The 12,923-nt window shown below is 41.3% G+C and overlaps 1 protein-coding gene across 1 annotated transcript in view; it reads right to left on the reverse strand.

Moving 5' to 3' along the window:
- The window catches only part of LOC116535008, a 103,401-nt gene that overhangs the window by 36,031 nt on the left and 54,447 nt on the right, over positions 1 to 12,923 (reverse strand). The window lies entirely within an intron of this gene.

Below are 12,923 nucleotides of genomic sequence, written 5' to 3' on the forward strand. Positions count from 1 at the left end.
ATAGACAATTCTCAAAACAGGATATACAGATGGACAACAAACATATGAAAAAATTCTCAACCTCACGAATGATCAGGGAAAGGCAAATCAAAACCACAATGCAATACCACCTTACCCCTGCAAGAATGTCCATAATCAAAAAATAAAAACATAATAGAAGTTGGCATGGATGCAGTGAATAGGGAACACTTCTACAATACTTGTAGGAATGTAAACTAGTACAACCACTATGGAAAACAGTGTGAATATTGCTTAAAGGGCTGAAGGTAAAACCACCATTTGATTCAGCAATCCCACTACTGTGTATCTACCCAGAGAAAAAGAAATCATTATACGAAAAAGATTCTTGCACATGCGTGTTTATAGGAACACAATTTGCAATTGCAAAAATGTGGAACCAACCCAAATGTCTATAAATCAACAAATGGATAAAGAAACTGTGATATATGTATTATATATAAAATATATATAAACTGTGACATATATATAATATATATAAACTGTGATATGTATTATGTAGTACTCCATCATATTGGAGTGCTACTCTGCAAAATAAAGCAATGAATTAATGGCATTTGCAGCAACCTGGATGAGATTGGAGACCATTATTCTAAGTGAAGTAACTCACGAATGAAAAAGCAAACATCTTATGTTCTTACTCATATGTGAAAAGCTAAGTTATGCAGATGCAAAGGCATAAGAAAGACATAATGAACTTTGAGAACTCAGGAGGAAAGGTAGAAAAGGTTGAGGGATAAAAGACCACAAACTGGGTGCAATGTATACTGCTTAGGTGATGGGTGCACTAAAATCTCACAAATCACCACCAAAGGACTTACTAATGTAACCAAACACCACTTGTTCCCCAATAACCTATGAAAATAAAAAATAAATAAATAAATAACAGCTTTTGGTTTCATTGATTTCCTCTGTCTTCATTTTTATTCATCTTGAAATATTTCCTGATTTCTCCTTTAATTTCTTCTTTGGACTATTCTTTATGTAGTTGTGTTGCTTAATTGCTTTACATCATATCGCAAACATTTATCACATATTTAACAGACAACTGATTGGTGAGTTGTTTCCAACAATGTCTTGAGGCTTAAATTATTCTAAAAAGAATCTAGTAAAATTGGGGATCTTTTAAAGGAATAACTTCTAAGATCATTGTTTGATATTTGTTCTGACACAATGGGACTCCTCCCAGCTCTCTTACTCTTCAGTTCTCCTCCATAAACTGGCTGGCTTAAGTTGAGCATATATCTTGAATCTCTTCCAAATGATTTTTGCCACAACCTAAACTGTTTTTCAATGTGTCCTCAGTTTTGAACTTCTCCATGCTTCCTTGCTAATGACATCAGTTCCTTTGGGAAAAGATTAAGAATTCTCTGTTTATGGCATGTCACAATCTCTGAACCAGGGTTCTGGAGATGGGTTTGGGGATACCAGCAAGCCTCTGTCTGAGTGACTCCTTCACTCTAAGAGATTAGTACTTGGTGGGAGAGGGCAGCATGAGGTTTTCTCCATTTGCCTCAGCAACAGGTAGCTGGTGGTATGATAAGAAATGCTGGCATACTACTCCTCTTCAGAAAAAAGTCCTGTGGAAGCTGAAGGGAGAGGGAACCCTCTGTTTTGCGCTGTAGGAGTATGGAGTGGAGTATCTGCTTCTCTTAAATGAGTGAGAGAAGAAAGAGAGTGGTCTTGGTACACATACCATACCAAAGTCTGATCCAGTCACCTCTTTTACTGAATTTTCATATTTTTATGAATAGATATGTCTTTGCTTGCTGTTTGCTCCTAGGATTGTTTTTATCCTAGATTTTTAAATAATTCTGGTACCTCTGTTTTGCTACATTTATTAACTCATTCATTTCTCCCTACTTCAAGGAGAGCCTTAAGGACAGAAGTATCCAAAGGGTGGCACACATCTCACTGAGGTATTATCAACAGCTGGCAGACAATTTTCTAAGGTACCTAGATATGTAGATATGGTACAATTTTGAAGATATCCGAAAATGGCTGAAGTTTGGGGAACATTACCATAGGGGAAAAGTTGTGGACTTTGAATGCAGGCGTATTTTCATTAATTAATTCAACAGACATGTATTGAGACCCTACTTTAGATCAAGCATTGGTCAAGGTTATGGAGCCAGAAGAGTGAAGAAAACAAAAAAACATTCTTGGCCTCATCACCATTCTGTTAGGTGGAAACATATGAACATGCCAATATTTGATCACTATTGACCCACAAAAACAGAATCTCATATGGGTCAACCTAATTGTAGGGAGAAATCTCCAGCTTTATCATTTGCCAGCTATGTGACTCTAAGTCTTTCTACTTCTCTGAGTCTCAGTTTCATCATGTAGAAAATAAAGATAATACAGTTTTTTTGTTGATTATTCTATATGTTGATAAATAGAGCAGTGTCCAGCACAGTATTTAGCACATAGTAGGCATTTGATGCACGAGTTTTCTTACTTTTGAATAGCCTCCCCACAAAACATCAGTAGGGTGTATATTCTTATTTCAAAAGACAAATGATAGGTTATGCAGAGGAAATGACGTCATGCTTTTCTGACAATTTGGGTGCCAAGGAATCAACTGGGAAAAGAGAGAGTGTGGGATAGGAGTTAAATTCCTGCAGCCTGAAGGACAAGAAAGGCATGGAAATATCCTGGGAGAACTAACAGCAAGGGGACCTGAGGTGTATAGAAAACGCTCACTAACACCCACAGATTCAAGCCAAATAAAACTAGGGAAATAGTTTGAGAAAACACTGTGGGGCTCCAAAGTTTAACTATCCATTTTCACCTCCTAATCCCTTACGGTTTGGTTTCCTTGGAAATGGTTTCAGGTGTTGCTATGGATTAAATGTCTCTTCCAAAACTCATGTTGAAACATAATCCCCAATGTGGCAGTATCAAGACATGGGGCCTTTAACAGTGATTGAGTCATGTGGGCTCTGCCAGATGTGCTCCCTTGACCTTGGATTTCCCAACCTCCAGAACTGTGAGAAATAAATTTCAGTCTCAGGTATTCTGTTATAAGCAACAGAAAACTGACTAAAACAGGGATGGAGAAGAGAGGCAAAAGTGAGACAGGAATTAAGGTGTACTTCTGTTAGGGAGAGGGGGAAAGGAGGCCAGTAAGAAATTCTAGGAAATGGACAAGAGCAGCAGGGGGTGAGCATTTTAAGAAACAACAACAAAAAACTTTTACAGAAAATTTTTACCAAGAGTGAGAGACAAAAGTTAGATGCTGAGAAGAATTTTATTCTTACTTTGTCTCTCATTTTTACTTTTATTTGTATTTTATTTTTTTAGAGATAAAGTCACACTCTACAGTTCACTGCATCTTCAAACTCCTGGGCTCCAGCAATCCTCCTACCTTGGTCTCTCAAAGTACTGAGACTACAGGTATGAGCTACTGCACCTGGCCTAGGAGAATTTGACAGTGATGTTGTTAAACAATGGATCGAGAGAATCTTGTTGAGTAGGTATTGACAAATTGCTAAGCTTGAGCTAAGTCCAGCCAGGGGCCTGGTTTTGAAAGGTCTATCTGTGAAAAATGATTTTTAAAAAGTGTTGTGTTAAAAAAGAATATGTAACAGAGACTGCAAATGACACACAAGGCTTACAATATTTACAATATGGCCATTTACAGAAACAAAAAGCTTGCTAACCCCTGTCTTAGAAGAACTGGCTCATTCCAGACCCTTGGGACCTCAGTTTCCCTATTTAAAATTTGAGTACCGGAGCATACTGAAAGCCAGCTTGGAGAGGTGGGGGAAAACAGAAATTTGCTGAAGAGTAAATTACTATTTGGTCAACCTTGAGGCCATGTTGTGGAGCTCCAGGCTAGTTTGGGGATGGGGTAGAGGGGGCTGGGGCTGGAAGTTGGGAGGAAGCACCCTGGTAAAGGGAGAAAAGAGAAAGCAGCAGGAGGAGATGGGAATAGAAGTTTACACCAGCCCCATTCCACAGGCAAAGTCTCAAGGAGGATAGGCAGGAGGAAAAGAAACAAAAATAAGCCAGAGAAGTGCCTTGTATAGCCCAGGGTATTGCTCTTAGAAGAGAGACTGAGAGGAAACAGATGTTTCAGCCTAGAGGAAAAGGCACCAGACATTCATTTGTAAAGAAGTTAACTAGCTGGAGAGTGGTCAGGAAAACAAAAAGGGATTTAGCCCCTATCTCTGGGAGGTTGAGGTGGGATGCTGAGCAGGTATTGCAGGGTCAGCACTGCTCTAAAAATACTGCTTACAGAAAGAGCTGGGTGACTTGGAAGGCCTGTCAATGGCAGCCTCAGAAACAATCTATTCCTCAGCTCCCTTTTAGGTTTGGAGGTTTGGATTCTTTCTGTAACATTCCCAGCAAGAAATCTTCCAGTTTCTACTCCCTGGCAATGGGGATCTCACTCATTCTCGAAGCAGCCCTCTTTGGCCAAGGCTCTGGGCTAAAATTTTTTGTTTTGTTTCTAACTTAACATCTGTCTTTCTATAATTTCTGTTCTCTGGTCCTGATATAGTTCTTTGGAACAGCACAAAGTTGATCAGCACTTTTGTTTATAGTAGGAGAAATGGGTGAGATGTGTTAGAAAAAAAGCACTACATTTGGGATCAGAATCTCTTGCTGGAAAATGCTAGCTCTAGGGTAATATCCAATCCTGTTGAGCTTCATTTACCTTATCTGAAAAATGGTCAAAATTATACCTTCTCTAAGCACCTCCAAGCTTCATTTGTGCAGATCAAGTAACAATAATAATAAAACTGTATAATGATCTTTAAAGAACAATTCACAAACTTGCAAGAAATTCACAATTGTGGGCTGTTTTGACCATTGCTATTCTGAGCACATGAAGGAAGCGTGGGCTTTGGAGACTGTCAAGCTAAAGCTCTTTTCCCAGGGCTGGTTTCAATCTGCTGATCACAGATAGCTGCTCCCCTTCTGCCCTGACAGGGGCCTGAGGTGACCTCTGGGAGTTGGAGGCACAGAGCTCACAGAGTTAGGGGGAGAGGGAGAGAAGGGAAGAAATTTTGCAGGAAACCAAGGGCAAAAAGGACATAAGGATCCTCTAGTAAACCCCACCACACAAGGATCACCACTGTAGTGTCCTACACATGCTTTGCTTTAGTTCTTTTACAAACAAGGAACTCGTGTCTCTTAGGGGTTCCTTTTCTGGTCACTGCTAATCCTTTCACAAGTTCCTTATTCTGTAGAATCATTATTGACCTCCCTATAACTTTGTAAGCCCAGATCTGTTCTTGGGGAAAATTGAACAGATTTGATTCTCATTTGTGCAGGACTCTGTACAAAGGAAAATAAGCACTAGCCCCATTCCTGAAAAAGTGTATTACATGCTGTGGGCTCTGAGAGAAGGACATGATACAAAGATTGTAATATCAGGCAGGATGAAACAAGAGGAAGAACTTCCCATCTATGAGTCATTAAGCAGTGCAACAGGCAGGTAGAGTATGCTGCATAATATTTCTCTCTGCAGAACTTTAAAAACAAGATAGATTTGTCTGAGAGGGATTAGATGCAGTCCTGCATAGAGGCAGGGGAATGGACTAAATAACCTTGAAGAAGTCCTCTCAGCCTTGGCATTCAAGAATTTGAGAAGTTTCCTAAACAAGTGTATTCTCACACATATCTAAGCCAAAGAGGGAAGCCTGGTCTAGTCTTGCTGCTGCTACAACTATTGCCACAGACATTTAATTGCTCAGTGTGGCAGCATACCTCTGGGCCTAGGCAGGAATTTATGTGTCAGTCAAGAAGTTGGCAACCTGGGAGTGTATGAGACCTAGTACATGAGCCTATTATAAGTGTCCTATAGAGCAGTTCCAGTTGCCATATCTCCCTTTGCCATAGCCTAGCAGTCAGTAAAGGTATATCTTTGTGAGAAGTGGAAGGTGACAGCATAGCCTCACCTCTCTCCACTCTGACCCCAGCCAATCATGCCTGAGAAAATTTCCTTCCCCCAAAGAAATGCAAATTCTACTTCTTCCCAGCTCCTGGTCATTGGTTCATAGCCACCCACTCTCCTGTATGTAAGCATCACAAGAAGTGGGGGCAGAATCTTCTCCTGTTCCTTTTGAAAGGCTACCAATCCCACATGTACCCTGAAATGACATTTCCTGACCCTATTGAACAGGGTGCTGAAGTCTGAAGATGCTTAACAGATTCCCAACCATTCTTTCTTTTAATGTTCACAGTAATCCTCTGATGTCCATATTATTTTCCATTATTTTAACAGATGAGAAAACTGAGGCCTAGAGTAATTAAATAATGTTTCATGGCTTACCTGGACAGAGACTGATCTTGTTCTGAAGGCATCCAATCAGAATCTGAATATCCTTGTGTGACATGGTAAATACCTCGTAAAACTGCATACCTCAACCATACCTCAGCTTTCTGTTGAAACTGCTCTCTGTAACCCTGATGTGACAGGCAAGCAGTCCAAACCCATGCCATCTTGGCTCCTGCGACTTGTAATAAGTAACTAAGGTCTATAATTTCCACCCTACCCAGGCAATGTGTAAACTAACACTTATCTTTACTTCTGTGAACAACTTAAGTAACAATCGGAAAGTCCAAAGTCCCCTGGCCCTCGGAATGTCCGAAGCCCCTCGCCCCCACCCCTGCCCAGGAGGTGGATTACGGGCATAAAAGATCTTGACACTCTCTTTTCAGTGCCACAGGTTGGAGAGACATGAGTCCTCCGTGGACACCAGCAATAAAGACCCTGCAATTTGGCATACTTTTGTTCTGGTGTTGACTTTCTTTTTTTTTTTTTCCATTTATTTATTTTATTGCATTTTAGGTTTGGAGGTACATGTGAAGAACATGCAAAATTGTTGCATAGGTACACATGTGGCAGTGTGATTTGCTGCCTTCCTCCCCATCACCTACATCTGGCATTTCTCCCCTTGCTATCTCTCCCCAGCTCCCCACCCCCCCACCGTCCCTCCCCATTTCCCCCCAATTGACCCCAGTGTGTAGTGCTCCCCTCCCTGTGTCCATGTGTTCTCATTGTTCAACACCCGCCTATGAGTGAGAACATGTGGTGTTTGATCTTCTGCTCTTCTGTCACTGTTTGCTGAGAATGATGGTTTCCAGGTTCATCCATGTCCCTACAAAGGACCCAAACTCATCGTTTTTGATGGCTGCATAATATTCCATGGTGTATATGTGCCACATTTTCCCTATCCAGTCTATCGTCGATGGGCATTTGGGTTGGTTCCAGGTCTTTGCTATTGTAAACAGTGCTGCAATGAACATTCACGTGCACGTGGTGTTGACTTTCTATGCTCGCTCTGGTACAACAGTTGTATGGCAGGCAGTAGGGAATTTATGTATCAGATGGCAAGAAATAAATAATGTTAGACCAGATGACCTCAACTTCAACCTACTATATTCTACAGTTCTGGGTAGAAGAGCAAGGTATCAAACCCAGGTCCCCCGCCTCATCATTCTAGGTTATTTGCAGTACACCTCTACATATGAGGTCCTTCAGAGCAGGTACTACATCTTATACATCATTTCTATGTTCTGTACCCAGCACGGCACAGAGTCAACATCGATGACTTAATTGTTGATTTAAAGGCAATAATAATCCCTTGTAGAATGGTCACTGTATTACAGGTACTGTTTTGACTGCTTTTCATCTATAAACTTACTTAATACTGGCAGCAAGCCTATAAGGTATATACTACTACCTGCATTTTGAAGACGTGGAAACTGATGCTCAGAGAACTAGATGAACACAGCTGGTAAGTTTTGGAGAAAGGATTCAAACCCAAGCAATCTGGCTTCAGTCCTACTCTTAACCATTCCATTACACTGCTTCCCGGTATGTAATGAATGCATACATGCATATTCTCCATTATCATAGTTCACTGACCCACCAAGAAGCACTACTTTCTAACACATATAGGAGACTTGATGGGAGAAATTAGTACAGAACCTACTTGGCTAACACTAGAATGTGCCCTAAACAGGGCAGGTAGGGCCCTGAGGCCACTGGAGCTCTCATCTATATATTTTTCTTCTTCTTCCCTACTCAGGTATTCCAAGTGAGGGGCCTCTCCTCCTATTGTTTGTGCTTACCAGCTGGAATGCCTGGCCCCACCCAAGCCTCTATTTCCTTTGTTCCCTGGCCAATTTTCTAGCTGGAGGAAAACAGTTCACTACTCCTTGGCTCATATCCTCCAAACCAGGTTTGCGAATGTGCCCAGCCCAGAAGAAACCACAAGCCCTAGCCCAAAGCCAATAGGGGAAGAAGATACCACTTCACTTGTTTCACTCTCCCACCCATCCTCTCATCTGAGGATGACAGGATGAGAGGAAGCATAGGGAAATAGCATCTCCTTGCTGTGACAATCATGATTTGCAAACTTCTCTCTACTTAAGCAACACAACTCCTGTCCATGATGTGATGTGGATAAAAGTCAAAGACACCAGAAGCAGTGGAATGATTATCATAACAACTACTGCATTTGTTCAGCCCTTAGTCTGGCACAAACTGTGCAGAGTACTGGCAACCATTGTCTCACTCCATATTCCCAACAATCCTGTGAGGTGCTCCTTGTATAAATGGAAACAAAGAGGTTAAATGACTTTCCCAAAGCCACGTAACTCCTAGGTAAAAGAGTCAATGTTGCTACAGAAGACTAGCTGTGCTCTTAAATATCACCCTCTACTGCCTTTCTAATGGCCTCTTGGAGCCCTTCAAGCTCTACTGTGTGGGCATTCAAGGATTGGAGGTAAGATTAATGGGAGTGTTACATCTTACCTGACCAATGGGCATCAGGCTCTGGCCCAACTCCTCTTGCTGTCTTGTGAGTCGAACCTCTCACCTTACAGAGAGTAGCACTGAGGACCAGAGAAAGAAATAAATTTGCTCAAGGTCTTTAGTAGCAGGGCTGCTCCCAACCCAGTATACCTTCTAATACCCCACAAGGCTGTCTTCCCTCACATGTCCCTCTGTCAGCTATTTACACAGAATCAAGGGGTCAGGCAATCCTCAGATGGAGGTGCTTCAGTTCTTCAGCCTCTTTGCTTAAATTTCAAGCCAGTTTTACAGCTTTAACATCTATGATATTTTCTTGTTATTTGTGTTCTTTTCCCCCACCCAACACACACGAAACAATTACGTTCTAAAATTGTGCATCCTTTTACGTGACAGAAAACCTAGAGTTGGGGACCAGCTGCTGGTAACTAACTGGAATTTTCTGGATTTTTCTCAAAGCCTAGGGCAAGGTAATACCAACAGGTAGTTAAGCCTACAGGTTCCCAGGCTCTATACAGGGGCTTTTTATGACTAGGAACAACCGTATATGAAGGGATAATGTGAACAATAACCCCTGCATTTATGGTTCAGGACGTCTCCAAATGTCTGATCCCCGAAATGCTACCATTAAGTTTCACATTACTTCTGCTGCTGCTCTGCTTTTAAAATGCCAATCTCTCTGGAGAGTGAAAGGGTTGCTCAGGTCTCAGAAGCCTCAGTGTATCTTCTGACAGTTTGGGCAGGCAGCATAAGGAGTCTGGGGTTGAAAGGCCACATAATAGTGAAGCAAGCATGTCAAAGACTAACTGTGTTTACTCTTTGTGTTTTGCCAAAGGACCTTAAAAGCCATCTGGTCCAACCCTCTCCTCCCCTCACTCCTCAGTCACTATTGCTAGCATCACTACCTAATGTTTACATCTTCCCTGTGACATCCACATATAGAAAAGATAACATTGAGTTGCACACTTCCAGTGACAGGTACCTCATTACCCTTGTGGCATCATTAGAAATGCTGTCTTTTTGTGGAGCTTAAACTTGTTAACCTGTAGCTTTCAGATACTTATATAGAGTATTCAATAAATACTTGTTTCCTCTCACTTTCCCTTCTACACATTGGAGGCACACAGACCCAACAGGGTGCTCCTTCTTTCCCATATCAGCTTTCCTTAAGCTGAAAGCCACATCTCTCTGAATTTTCAGTTTTGAAGCTATACAGTGTCATCTCCTTCAATCTCCACCTTACCTATCTGACCACACTTCTGGCTTATTTAGGACCTCTTTCACATGTGGGGCCAGACATTTTTCTTATCTTTCATGCTCCCACTTTCTCCTTCATAGGACACTCACTGACTAATTTGCACATAAACATCTAAACACCATGGGAAACATCTGATGTGGGCAACCTAAAATAGTAAATATTGATAGGTACACTGATGCCTGGAGAGGAGAAAAATCATTGCTTATTAAAACAGTTTTCATTTGGCCAGTATATTTCCTTATAAACAATGTTTCTAAAAGTTCGGTCTGGACCACCTCAGTCAGAACCACAAGAAACTGAACCTCTGGGAGTTGGAACCGAGGCATCTACATATTTAACAATCATGCTGAGTGATTCTGAGGCACACTGGAGTTTGAGAACTAGGGCTTAAGAATCAGATAGCATTTCACCAATGTTGTTTTTCATTCTTTGAACATTTGTTGCTAATTAGAAACCAAGGCTCCTTCACCAAGCCTCATTAATCAACACCTTGTACAGCCTGACGTACCTCCCTGGCCTGAGCCCAGACAGCCCAAATAACCTTGAAGCAGTTTAAGATTCTTTACTTAAAGAAAAAAAGTTCTAGGGAACATTATCCAAATATCTAGACCTAGGTTTTGGGAAGCCACTATTTCAAACATATAACCAGACCTGAGAACTGCTATTCCTTCTCTGCATTATCAGTCAGAACACATTCCTTCTTCATGAGACATCTTCCTTTCTCAAAATCAAATTTCAAAAGCACAGCACAAAAGCATAAGTGTCAACCTAAATGTTCCTGCCTTGCTTCTTTAGATTATCTGTCTTGTTTTTCTGCCCACTTCTCCATCTTCTTCCTTTCCTTAATAGGCTTAATTCTACACTTCAACTCTTCTTACAATTCTTTTCTGCTGTCACTCTCCTGACAAAAGCATTCAGTGCAGCAGCAGCCTTGCAATGTTTTAACCCTCAAAACATAGACAATGGCTCTCTTTGGTGTGCAAGCAAATTAGATACACGTTTACCTATCATTCTTTGGGTTATGTGAATCGTATGCTTTAGATACTGTTATCCTGCCAATCTATAAGGCTGGCACCAACAGACCACATCACCATAGAGGGATTGAGAGGAAGAAAAGGGAGGGGGGATAACTTCCTGTGCCATGAATCTATGAATCATCCCAGAAAGCATCAAAGGTGGGGGAAACCTAGGAACTTAAGCCTCTCATAGGGAGAGAAATAGGAAGTAAATAGGCGTTGTGCCAAGCACCGTCCAAAGCTTCTGTTCTTTAAAGCTTTAAATTACCTGGTCTTCTTGGGGTTCAACAACTGTCCTTTTCTCCATCTTTAAGTCTAAATCTGAGCTAGGGTTGAGAAACAAGGACCTTGAGTCATTTGAGAAGTTTCAAAAGTGAAGTAGAAGTCTGTTCTTGCTGTTCTTGCTCATGGTAGGCCACTACCATGTATCAAGGGATAAGATAGTGCCTGCCCTTGTTGTTGGAAGGGACCTGAGATGGAGAAAACCCAAGCAAATGACTGAAGAGCAATGACAGTCCACCTGGGGACAGGGAAGTGTTAGTTAGCTAGAGAGAAAGCAACTGAGACTCAGGAAAACCTTTCTTTTGCTGTGCTTACTACATTTGTATAATCAGAAACCAGAAATTGATATTCTCCCAACAGGTTATTGTGTTGGTGATCCCTCAGATGTGAAAAACTTACTATTGCTATATAAAAGAAAAGTATACTTTGAAAGTCTGACTGCGTTATGCATACTGCCTGCCCATAGGCATGTTTGGTACTCTAGAAGTTTCTAGCTTCTGTATATATAAGCTGTGTTATATTCAGACAATGGACTACTGTATAACAATGTAAGTAAAAAAACTATAACTACAAACAACTCTAGCCTCTCACACTTGAATGTATGGTAAATAATATGTAGATCTTTCTAAAATACAGGTTCTGATTCTGGTCTGGAGTGGGACCTCAGATTCTTCATTTCCAACAAGTTACCAGATGATGCTAATGTTGCTGATCTGAGGACCAAAATTTGAGAAGCAAGAGGCTAGAACACCTCTCAGCAAAAACAGAAAGATCTCACCCCTTTCTTGCATCGGCATGCTCTGTAGCACTCCCAAGACCCATGTGTCTAGGATACTCTTCTCAAATTATTCCTCTGATCCTCATAAAGAGTTGCCTTCAGATTCAGAGAAGTCTCTTGCAGGCCAGAAGGCTTATAGCCAGGCTTATCTTCTGTGAAAATCCATTGGTAACTCCTTGAAAAGTAATGAATCACTGAAAGTAGAATTTCAGGCATCTAGGAAAGAAATTTAGGGGCAAGGAACTCTCCTGGCACCTGTAAAACCACATCACAGAGACAGCCACTGACTTTCCCTCCACTGTACTTGCCTGCCTCTTCCTCATCTTCTGCCCACTGCCTCTTCTCCTTTCTAGGGAGAAGGAAAAGCCCTTCTTTGCTGCACATAATCTCCAAGATATTACTTTGCTGACCTTGGGCTAGTGAGTGATTATTTTGTCCAACACATCTTTAGTGGGCACCCACTGGATACCAGGCGTGTTCAGGAACTAAGATACAGGGGAAAACAAGTCAGACAAGGACTCTTTCTTCATGAATCCCTTAAACAGTTCACATTCTAGTGAAAAAAGACAGACAAGAAACAAATATTCAACATGCTGGGTGCTGGCAAGTACTCTAAAAATGAAGTGGAGTAAGAGGCCAGAATGATGAGGGTTATTATTTGAGATATCAGGAAAAATATCTCTGCCATGTGATACTGGAGCAGAGACCCGAATGAAATGAGAGTGAGCCATCAGGCTAAGGGGAATAGTGTTTTAGGCTGAAGAAACCACAAGAGCAGAGGCCTTGAGGTAGAAGTAAGCT

This window comes from Sapajus apella, unplaced genomic scaffold (assembly GCF_009761245.1).
Source record: "Sapajus apella isolate SASKATOON/1434 unplaced genomic scaffold, GSC_monkey_1.0 scaffold91, whole genome shotgun sequence".
NCBI lineage: Eukaryota > Metazoa > Chordata > Mammalia > Primates > Cebidae > Sapajus > Sapajus apella.